General features: G+C 42.5%; 1 protein-coding gene across 4 annotated transcripts in view; it reads right to left on the reverse strand.

Moving 5' to 3' along the window:
- Positions 1-16,215, reverse strand: part of NLGN4X (neuroligin 4 X-linked) — a 164,421-nt gene extending 148,206 nt beyond the window's left edge. For 2 of the 4 annotated variants that reach the window (XM_088667702.1, XM_088667701.1), the window contains exon 1: positions 15,441-16,215. The gene's annotated coding sequence lies outside the window, so the exon portion shown is untranslated. The remainder of the gene's footprint in view (positions 1-15,440) is intronic. The other 2 variants (XM_060273479.2, XM_088667700.1) reach the window with 2 other exon arrangements.
- Positions 16,216-17,797: the final 1,582 nt, after the last annotated feature.

A 17,797-nucleotide genomic window follows, 5' to 3' on the forward strand; every position in this document is an offset into this window, starting at 1 on the left:
ATGGGTTTGGCACAATCCAACCCCAGTGGATCCCATTCCACCAGCAAGGGGTGAGTAGAATGATGAACTGCTCCTAGCCCTACTGCCATGCCAAGCCTTACCCTGCCTGCTGCAGTCAATAAAGATTTGTCCTGATTTCTTTCCAACACCTGGGTTAAAAATGCACCTCCCAGATCAAATGCAAATCTGGACCCACACTCGCAGAATGAAAGGTTATGATCAGCACAGCACAATGGCTTATTGGTGAATGACCACATTCCACTGGTAAGTATCTTTATAGGTGATCCAGAAGATCCCACAAAACAAGAACCGTTAAGTGCTTCTCACTCTTGTTTTAATGTTTTGAGGCAAAATGGTGGTGTCCAAAGCAAAACTAGCCAGTAGCTACTCCAGGAAATGCGTTGATTCTTGTGTGTTTAGGTCGCCTCCCCTCCTACCACCAGAAGAATATTTCCTGCAATCTACAAATAAATCTCACCTGAATAATCTTGAGACTGATAGTGGGTCCAATTGTCAAGAGGTTGGTTTCTCTATGTGGGAGAGAGGAAAGTGAGGGGCAGGTGGGGCTCATCAAACTGGGAATGTAGTCCATATAGGAGAAGGAAAACGCTGATCCGAAATGTCCACTGCCTTGCAGGATATCTTTGGAAGAACCCTACACAAATCTGGAGTGGAGTCCCTAAGGCGGTTGGATGGTGCCTTGTACGCCTCCTTCTGAAAACTCCTGCAGCCAAGCTGGTGCCAGATGTATTGTAATGTTTTTCTTTGGACCATATCGGTGAGGCTAAGAGGGGAGTCTGGTCGTCTGGGCAACCCAGGACCTCCACACACACTGCCTAGGCTTGTGCTGCAAGGAGGTCACTTGTGTGCTGCTAACAGCTGTTTAACTTAACCCCCGGAGGCGCACTCCATTGTCTCTTGAGACAGACAAATGTCAGCAACAGCAAAATAAAAATTATAGTGACTATTTAACACCAGCTTTGAACTGAGAATACCACTGCTTGTTATTTCAATATGAGAAATTATAATTGATATTTAGTAGGGTTTTTTGTAGAATATGTGTGACTCTTTGTCCATTTCTATCCTAAGAATTACACTAGAATATTAGAAAAGTGGTGTCTAAAGATCAATATAGGCAAGATGAATTGCAGAATATCTGCACACACTAATATAGTTTAAATAAAAATAAAAAAGTTATGAATCTTCATTGCATAGATCCTCTAATCACTATAAAATGAATACAGCACTTGAGATTTTATAAATATGTATTCCATGATTAGAAAACCCTACTCCCATCTCATCAGTCCATTGTTCAGTTTTGCAACCCATTATTAAAAATGTAGCATTGACACACTTTTAATTAAAATGAAAAAATGGAAGCAGCACAGAATTCCTATGATTCATATAAAAAGTAAAAACGGGTGCTTGAGCCTTAAAGAATGTAATTCATTCTGTTCTCATAAAATATGTAAGTGCATATTTGTCTCAGGTAAATGCATCCACCACCCCATCTATTCAGCGGGGAAAGGGCAGTTCTGAGCTGTACTCTGTGTATTTGAGCCTTGTATCTCCCTGGCCACCCCTGAATAGCCTGGTTCACAGGTTACTTTCTCATACCATCATGGTGCCAGGTGTATATCAGCCCAAGATGGCTATGAGCATCTGGAACAAAACCTGGCAGCAGGAAAATGTTTCTGAAAAGCTGTGGACACACAGGCAGCTAATATTGGTTTGCTGCTGTGACAAAATGGTTCATCATACATTTAAATCATCACGACGATGGCAATGACAATAAAGAGTATGACAAATTGTCACAAAAGTCAAACCTTCAGAAGATGGAGTCATTGTGGGATGGTGGTTCCTGTGTCAGGAAAACTGGCCAACTGCTTGTTCTGAATGGTGTCACACTCTATCTGAATGAACAGGTTTAGGGTATGGGAGGTGCTTGTTCCCAGAGGAACAATCAAGATGGTTTTAAAAGTGGTTTAGACATATTCATGCAGGAGAGGACTACTTATGGCTATGGTCTTCTTCCAAAACTAGAGGCAATAATGCCACTGAATACCACTTGGTATAAATCACAGAAGGGGATGGTGATCTTGTGCTGGAAACCTGCTTCCGGGTTTCCCATGGGAATCTGGTTGGCCAGTGTGAGAACAGGAGGCTGGACTAGATGACCTCTTCTTATATTGAACTTCCAGCACTTACTGAATACTTTTTTCCAGTAGAATTTTTAAATGAATTCTGATATTAACTTATTTTTTAGTCTTAGTGTATTGGGTCTCCTGTACAATACTTAGAGATGACTGTGATTAAGCGATGTGCAGATTGTTGAAATAAATAAAAATAATGTTTCAATGCTGAAAGAAGATGCATTAAAAAGGATATATGAATACATTCAGTGAAATCCTTTGTTTGAATGGGAATGTTTTCATAATATTATCAGGGAGGTGTCTATATTTGAAAATAAAGGTTCGACAGACTTGCTCAGGCAAAATTGAGATATCTCAGGACGCATATTAAGTATTGAATCATAAGTGCCGAAATGGTTGCATCAGTCTGTTTGCTTCTGGATGTCATGCAGCTCCAGCCCAGACAGCAGAATCCATTAGACATTTAAATCTAATCAAGTGTTTGCCTACTATTTGGCATACAAAATATATCGTTAACAGATGGAGAAATTTGATCTCTCAACCCTCAGGCACTCCTGTCAACGTCGTAGCAGAACATATACATTATGGCAATTTCTAATAGACCCCATCCTGACTCTACCAAAGCATTTCCCAACCATTTCACATTAGGCATAACATTTAAACACAGCAAGCTCAGAACAACTGTTTGCAACACACTGCTGTGGCTCAGCCACTTCTGGGTAATCATGAATGTTTATACTTGTCCACATATAGCTGTTTCTGATAAGAAGCACACATGCAGAACTTTGAACTGAACCGAGTAACCATGACTTTGGCTGTGAAATTATTTATTCAGATGCCTCCATAACGCCTTTCACTAAAAATGCTCAACAGAGTGGCTTTTATCAGAATAAGTCAATACAAAACATAATAAACAATGGATAATTCTAATAAAGAGTACAAATACAGCAGGGTCAAATGCAAAGATGCCTTACTGAAAGCCTGACAAAAATGAGGTTTTTAACCTAGTGTCTAAATGAATATGAAGTGGGGGAAAGAATCATCTCAGTGATGTGATGGAGCCACCACTGGAAAAGCTACAGTACACACCTCATTTAATGTAAGGACCAACATGAGAGGCTCATCTGTTGACCTTAATGAGAAGCAAGTTGATATGAGAGAAGGCATCCGCTCATATATGTGGACCCCAGGTCTTCTGGGATTTTGAATGTCAACATTAGCGCCTTGAATTGAACCTGGAAGGTAAGTGGCAACCAATGTAACAGAGAGCAGGAATTATAGGCAACAAGCTCATTGCTCCCATCAACACCCTGGTCACTGCATTTTCCACTAGTTGCAGCCTTAGGAGCATCTTCAAGAGCATAGAGGCTTTTAAAGTAGTCCATCCAGAAAGTTACCAGAACATAAGTAACTGCAGACAGACTATTCCTGCTCAGAAAAGGACATAGATGATGAACCAACCTGAAGTTCAGTGATAGGCACTTCTAGTTGCTGGAGTCACTTGGGCCTCAAGTGGCTGCAATGGTTCTAGGAGCACTATTAAAATATCTTTGCTATTTGGTTTCTTTCTTACAGGCACACACCAAGAGCCAGAATAACATCAGAAATAAATAAATAATAATAATAATAATAATAATAATAATAATAATAATAATAATGGAAGAAAGGTGATGTACAAATGTAAAAATTAGGTATTGAGAAACAGCCTTGACAACTTCCTTTCTGATAATCCTGCCAGTGCTTTTGCACCATGCTGACCTACCCATCACCAGGTCCCTTCCTGTGAGGTGCAGTGACACCAGTTATAAGAGGTCATTTAAGCATCAAGGCCTCACCACACCAACCACTACTGCTTCAAAGTCAGACTAAAATAAACCATGCACAAGCATATTTGGATCTCAGTGGGGCTTATTTCTCAGGAAACACTCTTTGGGTTGCACTAGAAGGGTGCTTTCAAATGCAATCTCAGTCATTCCGTGTGTCCGTATTACATTGCAGTGGTAGAGAAATTCCTATTCCAGTCTGTTTCTTGGCTATCTCCTTTCTAAACAAGAAGCAGAGTTCAGTGCAAAATGCTGCGCTGCATCAGGAGGAAAGGATATTAAAATAATGACAGCCAGTAATAGCTGACTGATACTTTTATGACAGGGGAGATGAGATCTGTATCATCCCCAGAAATGGAATATTAAAAATTCCTAAGCATCTCCCTCCCCCATTGCACTGCTGAGAACAAGAATATAGTAGTCCTGGGAGAAACGAACAATAACGCTAGACATATTCCCGAAAATCTATCAAATGAAACCCTACCAGTTCAGGTGAATATTACATACTCAGCAATCATTCTATATGAAACTTTCTAGAGTGCATAATACATTGTATATGATCATTTGTTTCCCTTGAGTATGCAATAAGATTACATGGAACACTGGTTAGGAAAGCCACAATGAATCATCAACTTTTAAATTTATCTCTTTCAGTAATGGGTCCGATTACAGATATAATTATTTACACAGTAGGTGTTAATTTTATCTCCTGGTTCTTTGGCCCAAGAGCAAGAAAATGATAACTGATACATTTCTGTAGCAAGCAGAAGTAGGAATCTGGAGTAAGAGATAATAGCTTGAATCCCTAGTTTTTGGGAGCCTCTATTCATGAAAGCAGTGTTTTCCATATAGAAGGGGAACCCTAATCCAACCCTCAAAGGCTCCACTCTGATAATCATAGATTCAGTAGGAAGCTTTGAAGTAGGAATTTTCAGAATACTGTAAGTGTAGAACGCTTCCAAAAGACTGGTGTTCTAACTGTGTTCAGCTCATAGCCAGTATTTTTCTTTTGCAGGAAGCCATTTTGACTAATAAGATTTCCTTCCTATGTTTGTTTAAAAACCTTCCAAAAAGAGAAGGCTCAAAATTGGACAACAAAAAGTGATACAGATGAGGTTTCATGCTCAAGACTCAACATTCTGTCTATTGTATAATATTTACTTGTGATACCAGTGGGGTAGGAGAAAGAAAGTGATCAAGCCTGATATACATTTTAAAAGAAATAACAGAGCCCACTGTCTGGTCACCAAATGGCTTTATGTGTAACATCTTTAAAAACACTTCATGGGAGGTGAGCAAGATGCCACCAGAAAACCAGGGCTGCTTACCAACCACAATTTACGATTGGGTTCCAATGACTGCTGATATTGCTAATAAGAAACCCAATGGTGTGGAATCGGTTTGGTGTTACCAGAATACCAACAGTTTTCCACATAAGGAAGAAAGATGGACTGATTCCAAAACTGGTATGATACAGACTGGTTAATACCATACAAGCAACAATGCAAGGATAGAATAAGTGCCAGTTTATTCAGAGATTACTGAACTTCAGAACTGCATAATACCTTCCAATTCCATGCATGCCCTATGAATGTCTACACACACAACACACACAAATTTGGGCTACATACCTACTGCAGAGAGCTTGCACTATCTAATTTACAGTCTCCAGTGCTGCAGCTTGTCTCTCCAGCTGTGCATAATTTACACCATGTTCTACTGATTCAGCACTCCAAAGGATAGTACAAGCTACTTATTTTCCTTTCATCTAAAGGAGACCAGCAGCAAATATTATACCCAAAACCTCATTAGCTGTACAATGTCTACTGAATTGTCCCAGCTATACATAGGTGCACTCCTCGTTCAAAAGCAGTCCGTCACCAAGGAAGCATGTGAGGCCCTGCAGATACAATGTCAGGCAAGCATTGCGAGGCTTCATTTGTTAAATCCCCACTCAGGCCTTGAAGCTCACTGGTTTGCCTTGGGCCAGTCACTGTCTTTCAATGTAACCTACATCACAAGGTTCTTTTGGAGAGTAAATGAGGAAGGGGAGAACCATGTACACCATCCTGAGGTCCTTGGAGGAAAATGTGGGATATAAATACAATAAATTAATAATAATAAATAAATAAATTTTGCAAAATGCCCATGAAAGTTTGGATCACATTAAAAGGTACAGTGGTACCTTGGTAATCAAACGGCTTAGTTCAGGCATCCCTTGGATGTTTTGGAACTACAATTCCCATCATCCCTGACCACTGGTCCTCTTAGCTAGGGATGATGAGAGCTGTAGTCCCAAAACATCTGGAGGGCCGAGTATGGGGATGCCTGGCTTAGTTGACGAACAAATCGGCTCCCAAACGCCACAAACCTTGAAGCAAGTGTTCCAGTTTGCGAAGGTTTTTCGGAAGCCGAATGTCCAACACGGCTTCCGCTTGAGTGCAGGAAGCTCCTGCAACCAATCGGAAGCCACACCTTGGTTTTTGAAGGGTTTCAGGAGTTGAATGGACTCCTAGAATGGATTAAGTTTGAGAACCAAGGTACCACTGTATTGTCTTGAAGATACCATAAAACATGGGACAATAGACAGAGGGTAGAACTCAACTGGTTCCTTGCACTCACAGCAGGGTTTTTGATCCAAAAGATACAAATGCTCACAGAAGAGATGGGGAGGGTGGTTTGGGCAGGTTCCTGCTGTAGCCCCTTAACACCATTTCCCAGGGGGCTCTGGGAATCCATGAGCACAAGGGCACCAATGGGAATCCAATAATGCTACTCTTCTGGAATGGATTTAGTCACCTAAATAAACTGAACCAAAACCATCCCATCACAATGGGTTTCACTTTCATCTGCCTCATCTCAAGGAGTGCATAGCATACTGAAAAGTTAACAACAACAAAATAATTTCTGAATGGCGGAACAAATAAAAGGCAGTGAAAAATCTTTGGAAAAGCAGATATTAGGTCTAATTGTTACATGTAATTCAACACTAATGCAGTACAAGAAAACTTAACTACTGTAGTTAGCTGCATAGCCTGTTATCAAAATCTGACAGAACGTGACATATGAATCTACCTTGAGTCAAGCATTTGGGCCACCCATGTCCAGCTCAATGCTGTTTTGGGGAGAGAGACCTGCAATCTGGGGTCTCAAAATGGGGATATTTTATAGCCCTGCTATACTTAATCCTGTTAACCAGAGATAGCAGGGATGGAACCTTCTTAATGCAATGATCTATGGCTCCTTCCTGAGCATATGTGGAAGTTTTATCCAGGGGCAAACACACTGCTGTTAGTGTGTAGCCCACACTGGATAAGTTATAACAGAATCTGTAATGAACAATTATAAATTTATACTTCACTCAGGCTTTTAATTTAAATAATATATAGATTTATACTTTTCAGGACTTCAATAGTGTCATCACAAATTTCCAATTTTTCCATTTGCTCTGTCAGTCACTCTCAAATATGGTCTTCTAACTCTATTGCATGAATCCAACAAAATAGTCCCATTCTGCCCATGAATAAATTGGTGCCTTAAAAAAAACTTATTTTAATAATGAGTGATAGTGCATTTTTCTCTTCCCTGGGCCGAGTCTTTTAACCAGCTCATTGTGATATTTTCTATCATGTGCTTCTAATAAGAGTTACATTAATTTTCAAAGCCTGGCTCTCTTAAAAGTTTTAACATCTCCATCAAAAAGAAGAAGAGCATTCACAAAGTACTGTGGGAGAGAGGAACCTTGGAAATCTTACCACATTACTCAATGAATCTCACTCCAAGTACATTACAGACAGGGTTGGAATGTGAGCACATTACAGTGAAAGTGCACAGATGTGCTCAGTGTGATGAAGCCATCCTTTACAGATAGTGCAAATATCTGATTCTGTCAGCGCTGTCATGGCCTACAATTATAGGAATAAATGAAAAGAATTTGGAGGTGTCTTTCAGCTCAGTTTAGTCTTTGATGCACATCCTGAATCTGTAAACAAATCAAGAGGTTGAAATGACTTCAGAGGCTGTTATCTTAACAATGAACAGTTAAGGGGAGAACAAAGCATTTAAAAATGAGTTCAATATTATTCAAAGAGGTATCAGGAAGGAAAATGATATAGTTCTGCTTCACTCAGACATCAAGGTCTAACCCAATTCTACTTTTGAGGATGCAATTTGCCAGGATATAAATATTTCTAGGGCAGCATACAGCCATTTGGCTGGCCAATAAGGAATTAGAACTTCCACACCTGCCTACAGCACCCTTGGTCCATCTACTGCCGATGCTGGCATTCTGCTCCTCCTTCCTACCCACCTCTTTTCAGTAGATCATTTGGTTACAAATCTTGGCCTGTCCTACCTATACTTTTCTTCCATTATCAGTGATACAAACCCAGCATTCCAAATGCGGCTGAACCATCAATTTACATAAAGGCATTATACCAGCTGCTTTATTTTCAGGCCATTTCCTAATAATTCAAAACACTTGAGGCATACCAAGCTGACATTTGCAGTGAACAGTCCACCATATCCCATGATCTTTTTAGTCCTGGGTAATCACAGCCAATTCAAATTTCATCAGCAAGTGCATTAACTTAGAATACTTTGCTGCAAGAGCAATGATATCACCTGCTCTTATTTGCAATGAATATCAATTGCCATTTTGTTGCCCTTTCAGCGTTTTGAAGAAATGCTTCTGAAATTCTTCTGCCTGCTTTGGATTTCACCCTCCTGAATAAGTGGGTGGCATGCATAAACTTAATAACCTTATTATTCAGTCTTGACTCCAGATCATTGATTAGTAAGTTAAGCAGCATCAGTTCCTCCCAACAGAAATACTTGGGGAAGTCCATTGCTTATATCCTTCCATTTATTCTCGCCTTCCTGTTCTTTAATCATTTTCTGATCCATACAAAGACAAAGCCACATATCATGTGTATCCAAAGAGGACTTTATCAGAAGCTTTCTGGAGGCTCAAGTATTTACTAAATAGCCCCTATCTCCATATTCATTGACCATCTTGAATCGTTCTTAAAGACTGGTTATTATGCAGATGTTTCTAAGTGTGTGCAACCAAAACATAAGGTCCAAAAAGGACACTGGATAGCAGTCTTACATGTGCAGTCCTTCCATGTCTTCACTTTGAGCCCACATGGGTTCAGGACAATGTTTCAATGGGCTATGGTCTCTGGTCTCAATAAGTACATGTAGTAAAATGTTTCACAGGTTCTGTTTGTGCCAAGGATGAAGAACCTGTGCACCTCTACCACCACTGCCAATATTATTAGACTCCAGTTCCTAATAGTCACAGCGAGCAAGGCCAATGGGCAAGGATGATGGTAGGTGTAGAGCTTGGGGTGGTAGAGGTGACCTAAGGCACAGGAGGTGAATGCAATGCTTCAGGCTTCTCTCTCTCTCTCTCTCTCTCTCTCTCTCTCTCTCTCTCTCTCTCTCTCTCTCTCTCTCTCCATACAGCACACCTCCATGACCCTGCTCCATGACCTCAAGTGCTTTCGCTTGGCTGGAATGTGTCCATTAACAATGATAATGCCTCTTATTTTCCTGGAAAGAGTAATGTGTTTGTAGAAACCTCTGGCTTTTGCATGGCTGGAATGTGGTCTTCTCCACAAAGGTAAACGTCACACCTGTTAATCCATCCACTTCAGCGCTGCCCCACCCACCTGCAGCAGGTCACCCCCAAGGTTACTCATGTAGCAGTGCAGCCCTCAAGCTAAAAAGTTTCTTACCACTATTGTAGTGCAACATTAACCGAGGACCACAGGTCTGCCACCCCCCAGTATATGCTTTTTGTTATGGAACAGGTAGATAAGATAATGTGAAACAGAGCTAATTATCAAGGGCCATAGCCCACACCTCCAAACATTTTGTTTTCCAAATTTGGCCTTTTGGCAAATCTTTCATTCTGAAGATAGCTCTTTTCTTTGTGCTGCCCTGCTGTTCTTTCACTCATCCTCCCCAGAGTCTTGGAATCATAAATTAAATTACTTTTTTAATTTATGTAAATGTGAATTAGGAACAAGAAACTGTCAAACCTGGTTGCAGAGGGGGGAATTTGCATCCCATTCTTACTTTTGAATATTTCTTTTTTTAAAAAAAAAAAGTACCAATTTTCTTTTAGGAAAATTCTCAACTATTTCCCTCACAAATTCACGTGGTCCCCTGAACAAAACATTGAGGTTGAAGGAGAGAGGTATAAGTCATAAAACTCACCATATGGCTTTGGGCAAGTCATGTATTTTAGCCTAAGCTGATGAGTTGTAAAAATAGGATGGAATAAGAACTGTAAAAAAAAAAGAACCACTTAAAAACTGTGAACGTCAAAGATTGTTGTTCCTAATATTCCTAAAGATAAATGGCAACTTGTTATATTTAAGAATTTTCCATTGTGCACACCACAAATTTCATTTTCCACCCCCCACCTTCTGTTTTCCTTCCTCACCTTCGGATCTACTGAGCGGGCTTTCACTACCTATTATTTCCAGGAATAGTGCCAACGAAATCTCATTTCTATCGGACAACAAGCATTTCCCCCTCCCTTGGAATTCATATCAGGAGACTACTAAAGCAAACAGAACGGGGCCCATTAAAAGGTGAGAGAGCTGAATACATAACCCTGTCAGATGTGGGGATCAAAATGGCTCATAACGTAAATGCTTTACAAACATCGCTTCAGTACACCTGAGCTGCATGGTGACAAAGAACAGATGCAGGTTGGACCGAGAGCCCCACGGTGGCTCTGAATGGCTTAGTGCTAGTTTTGTGCATTTGGCCTGGTTTTATAGCATTTCATTTTTCTTTCTTCCTAGGTTTCCAGGTACTTAGGCATATGCATTCCTAATGAACCTTGGGCACACAAAAGCCTCCTGTCACTCTGTTGTTGTTGTTTTTCCCCCCTACACAGAAGGTCATAAAATGGCAGAATGACAGCACCTTCTATGAGGTTTAAACACAGCTGCTGTTCCACACAGTGGGTGATTTGGACTCCTCAGAGAACAGGCTTACCTTTAAAAGACAAGTAGCAGCTGTACTGAGGGCCCATCAAAAACAGCAGTGCACGCTTTCCTGCCTCCATGCAAGAAACGGTTTTTTAAAAAAGCCATTTCCATTTGGAGACGGCAAGCAAGTGCCTCCTCCTCCTTGTGATTCACAGCTTCGTCTCGCTGACTACTGATGAACTTCAGCTTGGCACCCTCGTATTAAGACAGCCATTTTTGACAAACCTTTTATCATTGTTCTTTTGGAGACAAACTGGCTGTTAAAGAACGTGAAGTTCAGTGAACAGATTCAAGAGAGCATTTGTGAAGTGAAGTGGGACACATGGAGTTGGTTTTTGTTTTGTTTTTTACTTCATGATACAGTCAAAATTCAATAATAATAGTTAATTCTGCGGAGATGGCAATAGATACAATGTACAAAAGGACTTTCATTTTGCCTATCATATAGGGCAGTCAGTTTTATTTGCACTAGTTTAATTATTATTCTTATTCGGCAACACATTTCCTATTCACTCTGGAAATGAAATATTCTGACACATGCACCACATAGATTTAAAGGTAACTGTATCTGTAGGGTAATAAACCAGCCATTTTCCTCACATGTCTAGACTATATTAGGGCCTGGAAGTATTACAGAATTAATGAGAAACTACTAGAAAGAAACAGCATGAGAGATCCAATGCAATTATGATCCAAGGAACAAATGAAATTACATTTGCATTTATTCCCCATAGTTATGAAGAAAGAAAAGGCAATTTTTTACTGAATCATTTCAGAATAAATTTTAACATTAAATAACTGCTTTGGTTATTAATTTCATTGGTATACCACCAAAATGCTTATGCTTGTGTAAATTATTGATAGTTAAATTATATACAGCACTTTTATATATGAGGAGTTTTGCATGATTAAAACCAGTAACATACACTCCTATACCAGATCAAGGGCCAGTCTGTCACTGGAAACAATCATCTATAAACCAATAAATTCAAATAGGAAGGAAAGATTTCCATCCAGTGAATAAAACAGAATGATACCATCAACCACATCCTGTTCCCAAAATAGCAAGAAAACCATTTATGTCTCAATATCTCTCTGTATTACGTAAGAAAAATACTTCTGGCCTTCCATAAATCTGAGTTTCAAATTTGCACTAAGCTCCATATTGCAGAGATCCCTAAAAACGATAAGAAAGTAGCAATCCAAGTTATGCCCACATGAAAATGCTGCCAAATTGCTATGCCCTTTTGCCCTTTCCTTTCAAGCCACACTATCTCTATATTGTCCTTTATGCCCCACCTTAAACATACAGATTAAAAAAAAAATTCTCAGCTTAGAGGAAGACCTTTCCCCTCTTCCCTCAGTGGAAGTTACAGCAAGGGTATATACTCTCTCCTTACTACTTTTTCTCCATTAAAAATAAAATAAAATACAATAATGTATCTCAAGAAGAGAAATTGTTTACATCTCAGGGACTGGAATGCTCTTCACAACACACACAAACCAAAGCAAGAACTTGGCAGCAAAATCAAAGACAGCTAGTGTAATGGATTCAATAGTCACATCAAGTCTTTGCCTCTGGTTACTAAATCACCAGACCTGTTACAGTTTAATCCAGAACACTTGATTTATTGAACATAACCAAGAATTGAAGAGAGTTTATTCTATTACATATCTTTTAATACCACTGCTACATCTCATCGCAAACGCAACCAGTTCCTGCCCTTGTTGAAATTCTCATATATATAGATATAACTTTGAGATCTCATTAAACCCTTCTCTTTCCCAAGAAGACACTGTCAACGGAAAGGAGAGTAGGCCCGGCTGAATATATCCCATGATTTGTACAACAATCCTGCTTTTGTCATTTGCAAAACAGACACACAATGAGTCTTTTTAAGATACGGAGAGAAGTGCATGGAAGCAAAGCCATTCAAGCAATTGACCAAACCTCCTTCAAAAAATAAATAAAATACACATCATTAAGAAGTGTCCACACCACCACCTTGTGGAATCTTCTCGCAAGAGCAACACCTGCTTCTTTCTACCAAAAAGAAAGAAAGGCGCAAGAAGAAAAGAAATAAAGTTATATTCTTCTTCTTCTCTTTATCCAGTATGGATAGCAAAAGGACTGATGGAGATGGTTGTCTTGCTGGTTTTCAGAATGGAAACGTTCTACTGAGACAATTAGCTTTGCTTTATTTCTACCACCACCATCTCCTTCCCTTGAAATAACTCACTGTCATTGCTTTGAACTGTAAGGATCATAATTAACCAGTTGCTGAACGCAGCCACTTTCCAATGCATCCCTCTCTGCACTCAAAATGGAAACCAGGAAACCACAACCTGTAAATCTCCACTAACCGGAAAGCTAGCTAGGGTGCATGATGGCCAGACTAGGAAATCCACTTCCCTCCATCCATCTCTTACTGTAGCTACTTACAGGATACTCAAAGCAGAGAATATCCCCCCCCCCAGGTGGGTATTCTTGACCTCTAGGATTTCCTTTCTTGTACCTGGTTCTTGTCAACCCTGAGGCACAGATCCTATCAAACAGGATCACTAACTGTTGCTGCAAGATGGTGGGGGGTTGCCTGCGTGGTTGGTGACTTCACTTTACCCTTGGGGGCTGGCTGCAGCAGTGGCAGCCATGATCACCTGGCAAATGGCTGGAAAACTTGCGGAAGCAACGGGATAGGCAACTTAACCTGAAAAATAAACCCCACAGAATGGGTCTGGCAAATCAGGAGGTGGCAAAGTTGGTCACTGAGAGGATAGCAAGAGGATATCCAAAACTAGCCTGGCATCCCTCATGGTTAGAGAAAATGGATGGGTTAGCCTGACAGGCTGAAAGTGGATGTGTGTGTGTAGCTGAACCCTTTTGGTGCCAAAGAGGGACAGCAGATGGAGGAGACCTGTCTGCATCAGGGACTTGGACGCGTCTGCAGTGGTTTGACAGGGGGTGGGTGGGTGCGGGGAAAGCTCTGCTCCTCTCCCCCTCCCGTCCCCACAACTAGGGTCTTCCTTGCTTGCAATCTTAAACAGGACACAGAGGTCCCACCACGCAGGCTGGGAAAGTGGGGTTGTAGGGTGAGGATAAGGAAACCGCTTTAGCAAGAGGTGGTGGGGGGGGGAGAGGAGAGGGTAACAAGTTAGGCGGCCGCTCTTCTGACCCCCTTCATGGGTGGCTGCAGAAGGGACAGAGCATCATTCACAGCGCCCTGCAGAGTGAAAAGCACGCGCGGGGAGGGGGGGATCGGAAAAATGAAAGCAGCTGCAGTGCAGAGAAGGAGGGGGAGGTAGCAATGAGCACAGGCAGCCCCTGGATTCTGGGCATTTAGGCAGAAGTGGGTGGGGGGGGGAGAGGATCAGTCCTAGGCTTCTTAACTTTCCACTAGAAAGTCAAGAGTTGGCAGCTTTGATAAACCATTCAAGGCAGGAGAGGAGGCAGCGTCCGCTTCTCTCCCCCCTCCCCCCGCCAAGCCAGTTTCCAGGAAGGTGCAGAGATCTCTGGACAGACAAATCCCCTCCCGTCCCTGCAATCCTGCTCTCTTCATTCCCACCCCCCCCCCACCCCTCCCCGGGAGTCCTGCCCCGCTGCTTTGTAGAATAAGCGATTTATTTTACCCTCCTTATCCCCCCCTCCACCATACAAACAAATAACAAGGAGGGCCGATAGAGTCGGGGGGGGGGGAGAGAGAAGAACCCACCCAAATGCCACCCTGGAAATCAATCACGTGGGTTTAAAAAACAACAGGCAGCCTCCGGCAGATGAAGAAAAAGAAAAGGACTTGCCTAATGCCTCCAGAGAGCCTCCAAAATCGTTCCTTCTTAGGAAAAGAGATGGAGGGGGGAGTTTAAATCAAAGCTTAGCGTGCCTCTTTTGCAATTCTCTCAACACCCCCACCCCCGTTGCAAAGAGCAGGGCACCAGGGTGCTGTTTCCTTTCCCAATCTCTGCCTTCCCCCGTTTGCTGAAACTGTAGCAATGCTCTCTCTATCTCTCTCTGTGTACTGCAGATAAGAGCCCCCCCCCCGCCTCCCCGTTCCCTCTCCGCCACACTCTTCTGTTTATTTGCCTGTAAAGGCAGAGCTACTTTGTAAACATCTCACACAGAGCCCCGGATCCTTCCTAAAGAGCTGACTGCAGCAAAGTGCCCCCCATCACTTAAGAGCGGTGGTCCAGGGACATAGGAGGGTGCCTGTGCAAAGAGATATAGAGAATCATTACATACATGAGGCATGGAAATCATCTCCAGTGCTGAGAGATGGGAAGTACCCTCTTTTTCCCAATAAGAGGGTGGCAATGCTTCCCCCCCCCAACCCGGAAAACAGTGCAGAGACGACTGCAGCAAACCAGTCCCCCCCCCCTCTGGAGTACCAGCTGCAAACGAAGAGGGGGGGGGAGTTTGGGAAGGAAAAGGCAAAAAGGACAGAGCTCTGGCTTGTACCTACCTCGGTGGAGGAAGCTGCCTCTGTGTTGTAGGGGTCCTTGGCAGCCTCTGCCTTCCCAGGCGACTTCCAGCAGAATCGCAGCACACAGCAGGCTTCGCCGGGGTCCAGCTTCTTTTCCTCCCCCCCACCTCCTAGCTCGCGTGGTGTGCGTGTGAAATCCAACACGGTTTTGTTTTGAGTTGTTTTTCCCCCCTTAGTCCAGAGGAATGCAACAGCCCCTCGCAAAAAAAGAAGAAGCAGAAAATCTTGGTGGTGGAGAGCGACCAAACCAACCAACCAACCAACAACCCAAAACCGGCAGCAACACAACAGCACTAGGTTTGAAAGAACCCGGCGCTTTCTGTTGTAAATGACCTACATTCAAGCGGCAAATGCATTGCAATCGGCGGCGGCGGCGGCGGCGGCAGCAGCGGAAGAAGAAGAAGAAGAAGGCGCGTTGGGTCTGGGAGTGGGAGCTCCGCTTGCCTATTGCAGGGAGACAAGCGACAGCGAGAGGGAGAGCGAGACTGATCGGCAAGGCAGAGTGAGATTGAAGAGCGAGCGAGCGGTCCAGGCTGTGCCAGGCTGTCTCCTCCCGCGATTGGACCAAACTGAATGGAATTTACAAAGCCGGCAGCCAATAGATCTCCGCAGCCGGCCCCATCGCTACAGGAAGCATCCCCACATCTACAACCGCATGCAAAGAGCATCGAAGCCTAGTGCAAACCAGCTGGAACAGAAGGATCAAGGGTGGCTGTAGTGGTTGAACAGGTGGGCATTTTACACATGTAGGAATAAAAAAGAAAAGGAAAAAGCAGGGTATCTAGAAGGAAAGACTCCTCCTCCTCCTCCTCCTCCTCCTCCTCCTCCTCCTCCTCCTCCTCCTCCTCCTCCTCCTCCTCCTCCTCCTCCTCCTCTCTTGAGTCCCTGCCTTCTTTTTGGTCCAGCTTCTCTTTTACTCAGTGCACTCTCTTAACCCTTTCGTGCCACCATGCCTGCTGAAATGGTGTTTCCACTAACAGTGAATGCCTGCAAACTTGTTCCAATAGTAACAAATAATAGGAAATTGTTGCACCTGATAGGATGATTGAGAAATGCTGTGATGGACACGTGAGTATCACACACACACACACTTCTCATACAAGTTGCAGGTCCCTTTTCTAGTACTGTACAATATAATGGCTCCACGTTTGGTTTGAATTTAAATATCAAACCTACCTATCTCACAGGGTTGTTGTGGAGATTAAAGGGGGCGGGAGAACCATGTGTGCCACCTTGAGTTCTTCGGGTAAAAGGTGGGATATAAATGCTAATACTAATAATGTATCAAAACTAAGACTCGGGTTGTGATAGGACACAATAAGGACTGGGATCAGGATTATTTGAACCCATTTTACTTCAATAGACCATCAAACCACAGATGGGAGGGTTATTCTGAGTAGATGGATTTAAGTCCATTCATTTGTGCCAAATCCTGATATGTCTACTCATCATGACAGCCATCTAGCTCCAACCCAAAGGAGAATCCAAAGGATGCTGTATGTACATACACATACTAAGGGAGCTCTGCCGCCTTCTTGCTACACATAGCATTGACTTTCTCAAATTTACCCTTTCCCACACCATGCAATGACTAAACCCCCTTTTCATTTTCCCAACCCTATTTCTGAAGCCACTTTTCTCTTCTGTTTTGTAACCCCAATTTTCACCTTCACCCTATATCTCCCCTTACTTTTCTGAAACCCTCTCATGCTCATACAACACCCCCATGATAGCATCCCCTTTGTCCTGTCACATATTGCAACTTCTAAACAACACTTTCACCTTCTGCCCAATTATGAAGCCACCATCCCCTCATGTTTTGCAGCCCCTTTTGTACCCCCACTTTTATCTTCACCCCCATTTCCATGGCTCCCTCTTTTGCAGCCCCCTTTGCATGTACGCACCATGATGACATATGGTACTATGTGCAAGAGCAAGTTCAGTTAATGGATGTTGCTCATCAATGAGATAGCTGCTCTAAATAATTACACTGAATCTGGAACTTCATGTTGAAGACCACATATGGTACCAGGAATGAAAGACATTGTGTGAAACTATTTTGGAATATTTTGTGGTTCCACATTCTTTATGTCTCTCATGTGAGGCAGCAGAAGAATGAAATATCAAGAAGTTTGAGTACAGCGAGAAGGGAAGGACCCTGGCATAACCCCTTTCTTTTTTTCCAATGCCCCCTATTGCTCCTCCACAGCACTGCAAATGTCTCCTTGAAACCCATCCACTTCCACCTGTCCCTTCCATAATTTATCCTTTCTGTTCCACTTGTTATCAGAGGACTAAAACTGCCACACAGAGAAGGACCCTTCTTCCCTCCGCCA

This window comes from Zootoca vivipara, chromosome 4 (genome assembly GCF_965207765.1).
Source record: "Zootoca vivipara chromosome 4, rZooViv2.hap1.1, whole genome shotgun sequence".
Lineage (NCBI taxonomy): Eukaryota > Metazoa > Chordata > Lepidosauria > Squamata > Lacertidae > Zootoca > Zootoca vivipara.